The following is a 15,546-nucleotide window of genomic DNA, read 5'->3' as shown; positions in this document are numbered from 1 at the left end:
TAAGAAAAGCATATGAATTTTGAAACCAAAAAAGACGATCAATATAATACACAAGGCTTAGTATTTGGTTTCACACAATCACACTCGTAGTATTCTCCTCCCTTCTACTCTCCTTTCTACTCCCTCCTTCCCATCCAATTCTATATATCGATACTTTCCCATCTTATTTAATTCTTTACATCAATAATTCCTCCATACCACCGAATTCTTTATGTTCAATTCGGACACCAGTCAACTAATTATACAGGAGGCTTAGTATTTAGTTTCACGCAATCACACTCGTAGTTTTCTACTCTTAAGAAGGAATATGAAATTATTTAGTATGTTTATTAAATAAAATGTGTGGTGTGTTTATAATATAACAGTTTTTGTGAGTTGGAAAAATCGTTGTAGGTTTTGTCTATGTGTGTGCTCATGTGCACATCTTAACACTACAAGAAAAACGACCATTTCCTACCAGCGTTTTGGTAGGAAATGGGCTATTTCTGGTAGGAAAAGGGGGGAAATTCCTACCAAAAGGCTTGGTGAGATTTGCTCCAGTCGGAATTGCGTTGTTGTAGGAATTGGTGCTTTTATCTCAAATGGTCCCACTTGCCAAGTGGCCGCCCATGTGGCACGCCACATGGGCGGCCACGTCACCTGCCATGTCAGCTGCCACGTCATACAAATTGGGATCAGGTTGATGAGTTGGCATGTGGGACCCATCCACGTGTCCTGCCATGTGTCGTGCCAGTGACAATTGACACAGAAAAGACCTTTTTCCTATCAAAATTGGTAGGTTTTGAGTGAGTATTTCCTACCATAACTGGTAGTTTTGATTAATGAATGGTAGGTTTTATGTCAGAAGATATGAATATCAGTATTTCCTACGAACCATTTCCTATCACTGTTTAGCTTGAATGTGGTAGGAAATACCTTAAATGTGGTAGAAAATGGATTGAATGTGGTGGGAAATGTTTGACAGTTTTTTTATAAAAAAAATTATTTCATTGATAGCAATGTAGAACAAGTTGTACATAAATTGAAAACTAAATCATAAGCATACAACAATTACCAAATTGAAAAATTCATCATAAATCACAATCAGGACATATCACCATTATAACATTAAAAAAATTTACATCTCCGTGATAATTGCATATTAAAAATAATAATTCATTACAACAATTAATAGATGTTTCAAAAGTTAAGACTAATCATCTTCAAGTTCTCATTATTGTTGAATCATTTGCCTTGATTCTTTGTAATTTTTTCATTACCGTTGTTGAATAATTTGTCTATATTCTTTGTGATTTTTCCATTTTCATCTTTGTTTGTTTCATTTCCTTGGTATCTAGTGAATAAAATCTACATAAGAAGAGTAAATAAATGTTAGTAGTCATTAACGTACATGAACAATTAATACATGTAGTAAAAAATAAGGAAGTAATTATATAAACGAATCAAGATAAAAAAATATGTTAAAAATATTGAAATGCATACATATATATGAGATGGTTTAAATGAAGAAGATGAAAATATTTACCAAAAGATAAGAAGAGGATGGAGAAATTATGAAATGAAATTTTGGTGGAGTAGATGAAATTGAAAGTGAAAAGAGGAAGATAGTGGTTATAGGTTCAACTCGCCTATTTCCTACCAATATTGGTAGGTTATGGGTTCAGGCGCAATTTTCAAATTTTTGAGTTTAATTTTGGTAGGTAGGTAATGGGGTTTAAAGATTTTTTTTTAATTTTTAGTGTGAGTGCAATTATTAAAAATAAATTAAATATTTAAAAAAATTTAAATATCAATATAGGTATAAATACTAGTAAAAACGACTAATCAAACTACTGGTTGACTGTTAAAAAAATAAACCAAATATATTTATTTTTTTTCTAAAATTTTTATCATATCCCTAAAATATATAGTGAAACAAACAAATGTATCTTAGTTAACAAATTGGATCATATTTATTTAAAATCGAATATTAAACGAAATTGTTAAAATAACAATTTAATTACTATTTTCAAGTGTTGCCTTTTCCTACCAGTTTTAGGTCTATTTCATACCAAACTTGGTACGAAATACCCAACTAGAAAAATGACAAACAACTTTTTTGGGCAAAACCTACTAATTCTGGTAGGAATTAAAAGTTTGTTTTATGGATCTAATATAAAAATATAATAGCTTAATTTTTAAAAATTCAATATTTCGACTACATGTATAAAATTTATGTATCTAATCATCCGTAAGGTTGGATTATTAAAAAATAAAAATAAAAAAATCCAAGTGTGTAATCCTAAACATCCCCGACACTTTGAGTTGAAAACCTAACTCAATCTTCGAACAATCTCGACGTTCTATTTTCTAAACGATTTTTTAGTCATAATTGTTTTCTTACCCAATTTTTTTTTCCCAGTTTTTTTTCACTCTAAAATGAAATTTTACTGGAAAAGTTTTTATATATCGATTCATTTTCATATTTATTATTTTTTTTCGTAACAATTATAATAATCCAAAAAACAAATGGAAACACAAAACTATAAGTGTAATCAACCAACTTTTAGAGTTTCAGTATTAAAATGAATATATGTTTATGTTTTTATAATTTGATCAACGGAAATGTGACAAACAATGGGCGAAAAGTACAAAAAATATATTTTTCTTGCAGTTTTTTTTGTAGATCTATTATAAAAACATAATAGCTTAATTTTTAAAAATTATATATTTCAATTACATGTATAAAACTCATATATCTAATCATTCGTAAGGTTGGATTATTAAAAAAATCCAAATGTCTAACCCATCCCCGAAACTTTGAGTTGAAAACCTAACTCGATCTTCGAACAATCTCGACGTTCCGTTTTCTAAACGATTTTCTTAGTCATAATTGTTTTCTTACGCAATTTTTTCCCCTAGTTTTATTTCACTATAAAATGACATTTCACTTGAAATGTGTTAATTTATCGAATTATTTTCATATTTAATATTTTTTTCGTAATAATTATAATTATCCAAAAAACAAATGGAAACACAAAACTGTAAGTGTAATCAACTAACTTTTAGAGTTTCAGTATTAAAATGAATAGATGTTTATGTTTTTAGAGTTTGATCAACGGAAATGTGACAAACAATAAGCGAAAAGTAAAAAAAAATATATTTTTCTTGCAGTTTTTTCTATAGATCTATTATAAAAACATAATAGCTTAATTTTTAAAAATTCTATATTTTAATTACATGTATAAAACTCATATATATAATCAACCGTGAGGTTGGATTATTTTAAAAAAATTCAAATGGCTAACCCATCCCCGAAACTTTGAGTTGAAAATTTAACTCAATCTTCGAACAATCTCGACTTTCTGTTTTCCAAACGATTTTCTTAGTTATAATTGTTTTCTTACCCAATTTTTTTCCCTAGTTTTATTTCACTATAAAATGACATTTCACTTGAAAAGTTTTAATTTATCGAATCATTTTCATATTTAATATTTTTTTCGTAATAATTATAATTATCCAAAAAATAAATGGAAACACAAAACTGTAAGTGTAATCAACTAACTTTTAGAGTTTCAGTATTAAAATGAATAGATATTTATGTTTTTAGAGTTTGATCAACGGAAATGTGACAAAAAATGGGCGAAAAGTAAAAAAAAAAAAATCTTGCAGTTTTTCTATAGATCTATTATAAAAACATAATAGCTTAATTTTTAAAAATTCTATATTTTAATTACATGTATAAAACTCATATATATAATCATCCGTAAGGTTGGATTATTTAAAAAAATCCAAATGTCTAACCAATCCCCGAAACTTTGAGTTGAATATCTAACTCAATCTTCGAACAATCTCGACGTTCTGTTTTCTAAACGATTTTCTTAGTCATAATTGTTTTCTTACCCAATTTTTTTCCTAGTTTTATTTCACTATAAAATGACATTTCACTTGAAAAGTTTTAATTTATCGAATTATTTTCATAATTAATATTTTTTCGTAATAATTATAATTATCCAAAATGCAAATCGAAACATGGGACTATAAGTGTAATCAACTAACTTTTAGAGTTTCACTATTAAAATGAATAGATATTTATGTTTTTAGAGTTTGATCAACGGAAATGTGACAGACAATTGGCGAAAATGGAAAAAAACACATTTATCTTAGTTTTCTCCCATTTCCTACCAATATTGGTAGGAAATGACCTGAATTATTGATATTTTTTTATACTTCAGAAAAATGTTATATATTCTTAACAATACGTGGCCTGCTGATGTGGTTGGTGGGGTTATTTTCGCATTAAGATTCTACCAAAACCTACCAACCTTGGTAGGATAAAATTTCCCACCAAACTTGGTAGGAAATGGTCTCAGATTGATGATATTATTTATTTTTTCATAAAAAAGTTTATTCAATGAAATAAGTGAGGGCTGATGACGTGGTTGGTGGGACCATTTCGGTATCAAATTTTGGTTAAAACCTACCAAAATTAGTAGGTTTTGGTGCTTGCGTGTACAAAATCTGGGCCCTACCTAGAGCAATTCCTACCAGTTTACGAGTTGGTAGGAAATGGTAGAGCAATTCCTACCAAGTTTTTCTGGTTTGATTTGCTTGGTAGGAAAAAGTCGTTTTTCTTGTAGTGTAAGCACTAAAATTTATAAATTTGGAGTGTTTTGATTGATGTAGTTGTTGTGAATGAAGGGGTCCACCTAAAGTGTGTGGTGTGTATTAAGTAAAAATAAATATTTATTATCTTATTAAAATAAGATATCCTTACACGTGTATATATATAATTGGCTTGGCTTGTAAGATTTCATCATATCAAGTTGTATTCGTTTAATACATCCAAGTCTTAGACATCTATTATATTCTAAGAAATAAGCAATAAGTTTCAGTGTGTTCTTATATCTATTCCATCTTTTCAATAATCTTGTTCCTTCTTATATTTCTTGTAACCTACTTAATGGTTGTAGTTTTCTTCGTGAATTGTAAACTTGGTATCAGAGCCGTGAAAGCTTAAACACCCTCACCTTACGTTGGGTTTCGAGCACATAAATGCAACGGAAACAGTAATAAAAAACATAATAAATTAGAATTTTCGAAACCCACCGCAGGATTCATGCGAAAAACATATATTTAATTCGTAGATCAGATTGTTTACCTTAAGAAGCTTTACCAATTGGTTGACTAATGGAGATCCAAAGCTTGTTCAATCACCACGCATCCCGCTCTCGTGATCTACGCTCTATCGGTATCCACACAAATGCTTGAACTCAAGGATTGGATGTGTACTAGCACAAACCCGTTTCTTCTTACTCTCTCCATCTTCTCTCTTGGTGGCTAGGGTTTTAGTAAAAGTCTTACCTACAAAATCAACCACACAAGAGATATTATATAGAGAGTAGAAATACGAATTATAACTCTTAACTAATTAGGAGTTATTATTAATTCGAAATTCCTATTTGTATTATAATTAGGCCTCACTTAATTATTTAACAAATAAATTTCATAATTAATATTAGTAAATTCGAATATCAATATTTATCTTATTAATTAATTCATACTTAATTAATATTATAAATAATTCGAATTACTTTAATGTAATTTAAATCCAATTTAAATTAAATAATCCTTCAAACATTCTTAGTGTGTGACCCTATAGGTTATTATTACGTTGGCAATGAATTTTAAATCTAATTTAAAATCGTAAACAATGAGCGGCATCTAGTAATACATCATTGGTACCCAAATAATAATAATTGAATCGGTGATCGATTAAACCTTTTGTGAATAATGTACAATGTAATATAATCCCTTTAACCAAATATTATAGATTAAACTAGAGGCACGTAATGTGTCATCCTCATCATAGTTAAATCCAAGTTTCCTTGATCAATGAGTAGACTATCATATCAGATCAATATTTGAGTGTGGCCATGCATTTCATAATCTAGCTCACACAAGAGGCCAATAATATGACTCCTAAAATAGGAGGGTTAAATCTCATCTAGATCATTCATATTTCTCATACGATTCATAATATACCCAATGTCCACTTTTATCATTACCTGGTCAAGGATAACTTTTAATGGAATCAATGTATATTAATTCTCGTATAGAAATATAATGACTTCAGGTGTAAGGACCATTACATCATTATCACTGTGAGAATTACTTATGACACAACAGAAATGTAGAATCTCACATTGGGTCTGTCCAACACCATGTAAATATACATCTGCCTGTGTTTTTGACTTTAGTATCACTATACCTATGATCAATGAGATGTGATCATCAGTTAACAAACACACCAGTCTTAATGCATTATTATTGTCCCTTAATAATAATACTCGACTAGGGACCTTTAGGAATATTGATACTATTCTCATAATCTCATTTTTAAGTCACGTACTTAGAGATATAGAATTACATATCATATTCCAAGGACATTTATTAATCTAACATTTATATCGCAGTAAATAAAGAATTAATAAATTATAAAGAGAATAATCGATAGAACATAAAGATTAATAATCCTAATGTCTTAAACTAAAACATCATAGTGTTGTCTCTAGGGCACAAACACTAACAATCTCCCACTTGCACTAGAGCCAATCACCCATGTATCTAATACTCATGGAACTAGTATGACTATCGTACTTTTGCTGCGACAAAGCCTTAGTCAGTGGGTCTAGAACACTATCATTACTATGCACTTTACATTTATATCCCTTTAATCATTAATTTCATTAATAAGGAGATATTCCCTAAGGACATGCCTAAACAGTCTCCATGGCTGTTTCAAAATTTTTGTCAATATATTCGGCTTCCATAGAATCATCAATGTTCTTGCTGTAAACTATTCAAGCTAACATCAATTATATTTAGACAAAACACAAAACAGACATAAACTCGTAATCATCCTTGTTTGTCCAAAAATTAGGTTAAGAAACTAGAATTAGTGTAACCCTTTACAACCAGTTCCCTATATTCTCCATACGCCAAAAATAAATCTTTAGTCCTCTTTAAGTACTTAAGAATATTCTTGAAAACTATCAAGTGACCCTCACCTGGATTAGACTGGTATTTGATCGTCATGCTCAAAGCATACGAAACATTAGGATAAATACATATCATTGTACATATTATAGATCCAATTGCTGGCGCATCTGGAACTTTCGCAAATGGCCCTTATCATCTAATGATTTAGGGGCAATTATCTTTTGAGATCACTATCCCATGAGACATGGAAACATATCTTTTCTTTGTCTCTTGCACCATAAAATGATGTAATACTTTATCAATGTATGTACTCCGACTAGGTCGATTAATCTTTTCACTCTGTATCTATAGATCTTGATCCTTAATATATAGGTAGCATCGCCTAAGTCTTTCACCGAGAAACTATTTCTCAACCAAGTCTTAACAACCTGTAGAGAAGGTATGTCATCTCATATCTGTTATATGTCATCTACATATAATACTAGGAATGTCACATGGCTCCCACTAACCTTCTTGTAAACACATGGTTCATCTTCATTTTGAATAAAGCCAAACTCTTTGACCATTTCATCAAAATGAATATTCATTCTCCTTGAGGCTTGCTTCAATCTATAAATAGATAGAAGCAACTTACAAACTATCTTAGCAAACATTGGATCGACAAAACCCTCAGGTTGTATCATATATACATCCTGTTCAAGGCTCCCATATAAGAAAGCATTTTTGACATCCATTTGCCAAATCTCATAGTCAAAGTAAGCAACTATTGCTAACAAAATCCTGATGGACTTGACCATAGTAACTAGTGAAAAAGTCTCATCATAGTCTATACCATGAATTTGTTTGAAACCTTTTGCCACTAGTCGCACCTTATAGGTCTGCCTTTACCATCCATGTCAATTTTCTTCTTGAAAACCCACTTGCACCCTATAGGTTTTACCCCTTCAAGTGGATCAACTAAAGTCAATACTTTATTTTGATACATGGATTCCATCACGGATTTCTTGGCCTCCAGCCATCTCTCGGAGTCTGGACTGTTCATAGCATCTTGGTAGGTGTGAGGTTTATCCTTATCCGTAAGCATCACATCACCGTCTTGGGCCAAAATAAATCCATACTTTTAACATTTTGATGTACATCCTGATCTTGTTCCAACTCTGGTTCAATGTTATCATGTGGTTCTCGATCTTCATCGAGATGTATTATCCTCCCACTGATTTTCTTAGAAAGTAGTTCTCCCTCAAAAAATATAGCAGCCCGAGCAACAAACACTTTGTTCTCGAAAGGATTATAAAACTATACCTTAGTCTCACTTGGATATCCCACAAAATAGCATATATCTAATTTTGGTCCAAGCTTGTCAGAGGCTAAACGTTTTACAAACGCTTCACGTCCCCAAATTTTCAGAAATGACATGCTATGACATTCATCACTCTATATCTCATACGGAGTATTTTGAACCGCTTTAGTTGGAACTTGGTTAAGTGTATATGCAGCCGTTTCTAGAGCATAAACCTAGAAACTGAATGGAAGATCCGCTTGACTCATCATCGATCGCACTATATCCAACAAGGTACGATTTCTCCTCTCAGAATCTCTATTCTATTGAGGTGTTCCAGAAGGAGTAAGTTATGATATACTATCACACTCCTTCAAGAAACTCTTGAAATTGAGGTTTAAGTATTCTCCTCCACGATCTGATCATAAGACTTTTATACTTTTCCCTTGTTTTCTTTTCTACTTCGGCCTTATATTCTTTGAACATTTCAAAAGAATCGGATTTGTTCTTCATAAGAACCACATATCCATATTTACTGTAATCATCAGTAAATTTTATAAAGTAGTATAAGCCCCCTTGCCATTATACGCATTCGACCACATACATAATTATGTATAAGTCATAATCGTTTGGTGGCCCTTTCACCTGATCAGGTAAAAGAAGCTTTAGTCATTTTGCCAATGAGACAAAGTTCGCATCTTCCGTATGATTCAAAATCAAACTTATCCAAGTATTCATCTAAATGTAATTCATAAATGCGTTTCTCATTAATATGGCTTAACGACAATGCTAGATGTAATGTTTGATTTGAGTCAACTTATAACATATAAATTGTTAACTAATTGTGCAACATTATAAGTCTTATCATTGAAATAGAATAAACAACTATTATTTATTTAATTAAAATGAAAACCTTTCTTGTCCTGACAAGAAATTGACTTAATGTATCCGCTAAAGGCAGGCACGTAATAACAATTTATCAAGTTCTCAATCTCGCCTTATGGGAAAAATTAGGTATCGAGTTCCTTCAACTAGAGCAACAACTTTTGCTCCAATTCTAACCATATACCTGAAGCTTGACCATTGCTAGTCTTCTTCTTTAGATCTTCCAAATAAGCTCGATAATTTAACTTCCATTCATCCAGTTATTTCCACAGAAATGACAATCATCTCCTTTAGCAACACCACTATTAGGCTTTAAAAGCCTTTTAGGATTGGACTTTTGTTTGGCACCGAATAAGATCAAATCTTCACCTTGCCTGTCCACTTTCCTTTCCCATTTGCATTCCATGTGTACATCATCAATATAGACGTAATTCATGCCTTTACCGTGTTATTTTCAACAGCTCTAAACATGCTTAACAACTCAGTGAATGACCTGTTTATCTCATTCCTTTTGTTCTTAACAAACTAAGAATAGAAGTTGTTCAAAGATTGTTTGATCAAATCAAGCTGAGTCTCTAGACTATTCTTGAAACCCAAAATATCAAGGTACATATACCTATCATCTTTAGAACATGTGGTCCAACCGAATATCATTCTCCCATTAATGCAAAAATATGGTGCCTTATTATTGTCAAGTCTTTCTGACGAGCCTATCCTTCAAACATCCTTTGAAGGTGCTCAATCATATCATAAGCATCATTAGGCTCTTGTTGCTTCTAAAGCCCATCACTCATAATTACAAGCATGAGACATGAAACATCAGTTGCATAATCAATTTGCTTCTGGTAAGCATTTTGCTCAGCACATGTGTTAGATATATTTGAGATATCATGTCTAATCTGTTATGTTTAGTTTCAAAAGTTAATATCAGGACTTACTGGAAATCAAAACTTACTGAAGTTAGAATTTAAATCAGAACTTAAGGCCTTCAGGATTTATATCAGGACTTAAGTGCGGGTACTTCAGATAAGGAATGCAGCTGATTTACAGGAAATGATCATGAGTAAAACAATAGAAGATATGCATGAAGAGTTGGGTAGCTAGAAGACTTGTAGAAGATAATATTTGATTGATATATTTTAGGAGACATAATTATATTCCATATCAATTAAAAGATATCTTGTAACTGTGTACTATATAAACACAGCTTAGGGTTTACACTATATGTGTTATCATTCACGAGGAAGATTATACATTATAACCTAGCAACTCTTAGTGATATTGTTCATCACTGAGAGATGATAAGTGTCATTTTATACCACTTAGAGTGTCTCATAACGGCTTGAATTGGTGTCTTGAACTCAAGTATTTTGAGTATTTGACGCGTTTTCTAATATTTTTGCATTTCAGGATATAACTTGCTTAGATAGGTGATTTTCATCAAATAAAGCTTAAGAAAGTGTTGGAATCAGTCTAGGGGTGATGAGTAAAGAAATCAGCAAAAACAGAAGTAAAATAAAGTATTTTCCAGAAGGGTAACAGGCGGTCGCGCGCCAGGAGCGGGTGACCGCGTGCCAGCAGGCGGCCGCGTGGAGACAGCAGGCGACCGCGTGCGTGCGGAATTTCAGAATCTGGATTTTATTAATTCAAGTACAATTGGGCTTCTGTTGGCGTTGGTTCTCTTGGGATATTATATAAAACTTATGGGAAGATGTTTTCTTCATCAAGAGCAAGGGCAAGAAGATTGAGAAGACCGTTTTAGCACGCAACAACGAAGAAGAGGAAGCATACGCTTATCTTGTGATTCTTTTAATTTGTTGTAACAGTGGATGCTAGTTTTCTTTATACGTTGAACCTTAATACTCTTGTGACGTACTTCATTATTTATTAAGTATTTTTATTAGCCTTATATCGTTGTGTTATTATCATGTTTTCATATGAACCCATGGTGACGATGAGTTATATTATGGGCTAATCGTGATCATGGATCCTAGCGGATTTATTATAGAATTCTTTAGTTAATTGTTTAATACCTTGGTATGTGGTGATTGTATGATATCTAGTATAGGTTGTGCTTATTCGTCTTATATGTGTCGCGAATATGTAAGATAGCCTGTTAATCTCTTGTGAAGCGATAGTGAATCTTGAGATTTAGAACTTGCCATGCTAGCATAGGTTCATGTATTATATGCATAATTAGTGGGTAACTCTAACCTTTTTACTTGCCCTGTGTAATTATCATGAATAACTTGCACTTAAATCGTTATGTTGTCAAATTCTGTAGACATATAGGGTCTCAACATAATTGATGCCTATTCAACTTCTATCTTAATTATGGATGCTTGGTAGAATGGTATTCGTACAACGAAAGTTGGCATTTATCAGTTTCGTGTTGTTCGATTAATATCATCACCATTACATGCTAAGGTTAATAACAATCACTATTGAATGAAGTAGTAATGATGTTAGGATCTCATGTGTATTTAATATTGTTAATTCAAGTGTTTAATTCTCGTAGTAATTATTAGTTTACCAACTTAATTGTTATTGTCTTGGCATTGAAGAATAATCATACATTGGTGAGTAAGTGTTAATTAAATATAATTAATCAGAGTCTCTGTGGGAACGAACTAGAAATCATTCTATATTACTTGCGAACGCGTATACTTGTGTGAATTATTTAGCGCATGCTTTGTGCCTAACAAGTTTTTGGCGCCGCTGCCGGGGACTCGGTGTTAATTTGTTTAGTTTATGTACTTGCCATCAGTGGTCATTAGGATTCATTGATTAAGACATGTTACTTACTATTTCGGGTTGTGTTTCAGGTACTCTAGCGAGCATTTATGCAAACACGTTCTCGCACTCGCAAGAGAAATCTGGATAAAGCTGAGGAGACAGATAAAGCTCTTGACTTTTAGGAGAAGATAGTTTTTGAAGATTCGGATAAAGAGAGTGAAAAGAAAGAATCTGAAACAATGGGTGATCGTCTAGACCAAGCTGATCATGTTAGTGTATACTGAAAATATTTATTTGAAGTATGTACATTTATTTCTGGCCAGTTTATTTGAGAATCATTTGAATGTTTACATGTTGTCTAATATTATATATTGTGAACAATCTAGTATCAAATGGGATACAGAATATTAGATTGTTAAATACGGTTATATAATATAATAAGGTTCACAACACAGGTGGTGTTGGACAATCCACTGGTATGGCTGTAGTATTATTTAGATTAGTTTATATTGACTAATAAATAATGTTAGTATACTTTGTGTATATTGAACAGGATCAAATTTAGAATTGTTCCCTTAATACTAATTAAGAAGGAGAACTAAGATTCTATGTTATTATTAATGCTTAGGTTCTTAATCCGGAAATAGTAATTGACACGTGTATATTATTTACATGCTTTGATTTATATATGAAATAATTCTTTTGAATTATATCATTATATTTTGGGTGATGGAATTATATACATGGTGGATATTATTTATTGAAAGAATCCATGTCCTGATAATATTCGGGTTAATGATGTCCCCTTCAAAGCTCAAAAGATTTAATTATGTGAAACCCTGCAGGTGGAATTTATTCTGGCATAATTAAATAAAGGTTGAGTGGATGATCAAGGATAAAAGATATTAATTAAATAAATTATCAGTAATTTATTTAATTAATGGACATATGATATTTTAAACATGGGGAATTTAATAAGCAAATAATATTGGAACCGAATTAATTAAATTACGGTATTAGGAAAGGTAGTGCAAATATTAATTCTTTAGTGGATTGAATTAATATTTAATTACATTGGGCTAGGCTCAAGATGTAATTAGAAGGCTCAACCTAATTATCCATGGTCCCTATTGTAGCCTATATATATTCTTATTCTCTTCTTGCTTGGGATTGTGTGAAAACATATTGTAGCCACCAAGGAGCAAGAAGAGAGGATAACTTGAGAAGACGAAGGCCACACTTCGCTCAAGGGAATTTGGGAATACAATAGAAGAGCGTGGAATCAACCATTAACAAGGTAATCCTCTTTTCGTAATCTTTATCGTAAAACGTAGTAACACCCTAAGTCCGTGGTTCCCAACAGATCAAGCTCTTATGGACTTTTCTCAGCCTAAAATTGATGACATTCAGTCAATCATCATTCATCCGGATATTCAGGCCAATACTTTTGAAATCAAGCCGGGCACTATTCAGATGGTGCAGAATTCTGTTTCTTTCGGAGGGGCTGCGACTGATGATCCCAACATGCATATGAGGAATTTTGTCGAGATCTGTAGTACTTTCAAATATAATGGTGTCACTGATGAGGCTATCAAGCTGAGGCTTTTCCCATTCTCTCTGAGGGACAAAGCTAAGGACTGGTTACATTCTTTACCAGCTGGGTCCATCACTACTTGGGAAGATCTTGCGCAAAAGTTTCTGGTGAAGTTCTATCCAATGGTCAAAACTGCAGCTATGAGGAGTGCTCTTACTCAGTTTGCGCAGCAACCAGGAGAATCTATGTGTGAAGCTTGGGAGTGCTACAAAGAGATGTTGAGAAAGTGTCCACATCATGGGATGCCTGACTGGATGGTGATCACTTATTTCTACAATGGTTTGGGGGTCCAATATCGACCCATGCTCGATGCAGCTTCTGGAGACGCCTTGTGGGCCAAAAGCTATACTGAGGCCTATAATCTCATTGAAACTATGGCTGCAAATGAGTATCAAAACTCAACTCAAAGGATGATACCTGGGAAAGTTACAGGTATTCTGGAAGTTGATGCAGCTATAGCTATTATAGCATAGCTCACGACGCTGACTATGAAGGTCGATTCTTTAACCAGCTATGGCATAAATCAATTATCTAGTGTCTGTGAGCTTTGTGTAGGCTCTCATGCTACGGATCAGTGTTCTCTTGTTAATAAATCTGTTCAGTATGTGAACAATTTCCAGAAACCACAGCAGCCTGTGCCCGCTACTTATCATCCTAATAACAGAAATCATCCCAATTTCAGCTGGAGCAATAATCAGAATGCTGTTCAACAATCATATCAGCAAGCTGCAAATAAAAAGTTTAATCCACCTGGATTCCAGCAACCTCAGTAATTTTCTCAAAGGCAACCCTATCCTCAACAAGGAGGTGTTACTCCACCTTCTAGTGCTGATTTCGAGGAGTTAAAGATGTTGTGCAAAAGTCAGGCTGTTTCTATCAAGACCTTGGAAAATCAAATTGGAAAAACAGGCAATGCCTTGCTCAATCATCAACATGGTACACTTCCCAGCGATACTGAAGTACCAGGCAGGAAGAAAGCTAAAGAGCAAGTCAAAGCTGTCACCTTAAGGTCTGGAAAAGTTGCTGATGCTGAAAAAGCAAAAGATGTAGAAGTTGAAGTTGTAGATGAAGAAGGAATGCAAAAGGAGAAAGAGGGGAAACCAAGGAAGACTAATGTTGAACACACTCTGCCTGAGGGTAATACAGGGGAGAAACAACTCTATTCTCCACCACCTTTTCCTAAGCGATTGCAAAAACAAAAGTTGGACAAACAATTTGGTAAGTTTCTGGAGGTGTTCAAGAAACTTCACATCAACATACCTTTCGTCGAGGCTCTTGAGCAAATGCCAAGTTATGCGAAATTCATGAAAGGTATTCTTTCGAGGAAGGTGAAACTGGATGATCTTGATACCGTTGCTCTGACGGAAGAGTGCAGTGCCGTGCTGCAACAAAAGTTACCTCCAAAGCTTAAGGATCCAGGTAGTTTCACCATTCCTTGCACCATTGGCAAGTTGGCATTTGACAAGTGCCTTTGCGATTTGGGAGCAAGCATCAATCTGATACAGTTGTCTATCTTCAAAAAGCTGAATTTGCCTTATCCGAAGCCCACCTACATGTCTCTATAATTGGCTGATCGTTCGATTACATACCCACAAGGCATCATGAAGGACGTGCTAGTAAAGATGGACAAGCTCATCTTTCCTGCAGATTTTGTCATTCTGGATTTCAAGGAAGATAAGAAGATTCCCATAATCTTGGGAAGACCTTTCTTGGCTACAGGCCGTACCTTGATAGATGTGCAAAAAGGTGAACTCACTATGAGGGTGCAAGATCAAGATGTGACATTCAATGTGTTCAATGCGATGAAATTCTCTACGGAAGATGAGGAGTGCTTCAAGGTGGATTTGGTCAATTTGGAAGTTACTTCAGAACTTGATCATGTGCTAAGGTCTGATGCCTTAGAAAAAGCCTTATTGGCGGATTTTGACAGTGAAGATGATGAAGGCAATGAGAAGTTACAATATCTAATGCTTCTCCTTGGAAACGGAAGTTAGACATGCCATTTGAATCTCTTGGAAATACTGATCTCAAGAATGCTGAGGGAAAGCTCAAACCATCTATTGAGGAAGCA

At 33.3% G+C, this 15,546-nt stretch overlaps 1 non-coding gene across 1 annotated transcript; it reads right to left on the bottom strand.

Annotated features, from left to right (window-relative positions):
- Nucleotides 1-13,611: 13,611 nt before the first annotated feature.
- Nucleotides 13,612-13,719, bottom strand: LOC141681425 (small nucleolar RNA R71). The gene has a single exon (XR_012558861.1). It is a non-coding gene; the product is annotated as a small nucleolar RNA R71 (small nucleolar RNA).
- Nucleotides 13,720-15,546: the final 1,827 nt, after the last annotated feature.

This window comes from Apium graveolens, chromosome 8 (assembly GCF_009905375.1).
Source record: "Apium graveolens cultivar Ventura chromosome 8, ASM990537v1, whole genome shotgun sequence".
Classification (NCBI taxonomy): domain Eukaryota; kingdom Viridiplantae; phylum Streptophyta; class Magnoliopsida; order Apiales; family Apiaceae; genus Apium; species Apium graveolens.
Note: the sequence above shows the minus strand (reverse complement) of the source record. Positions and strands in the feature narration are given on the sequence as shown.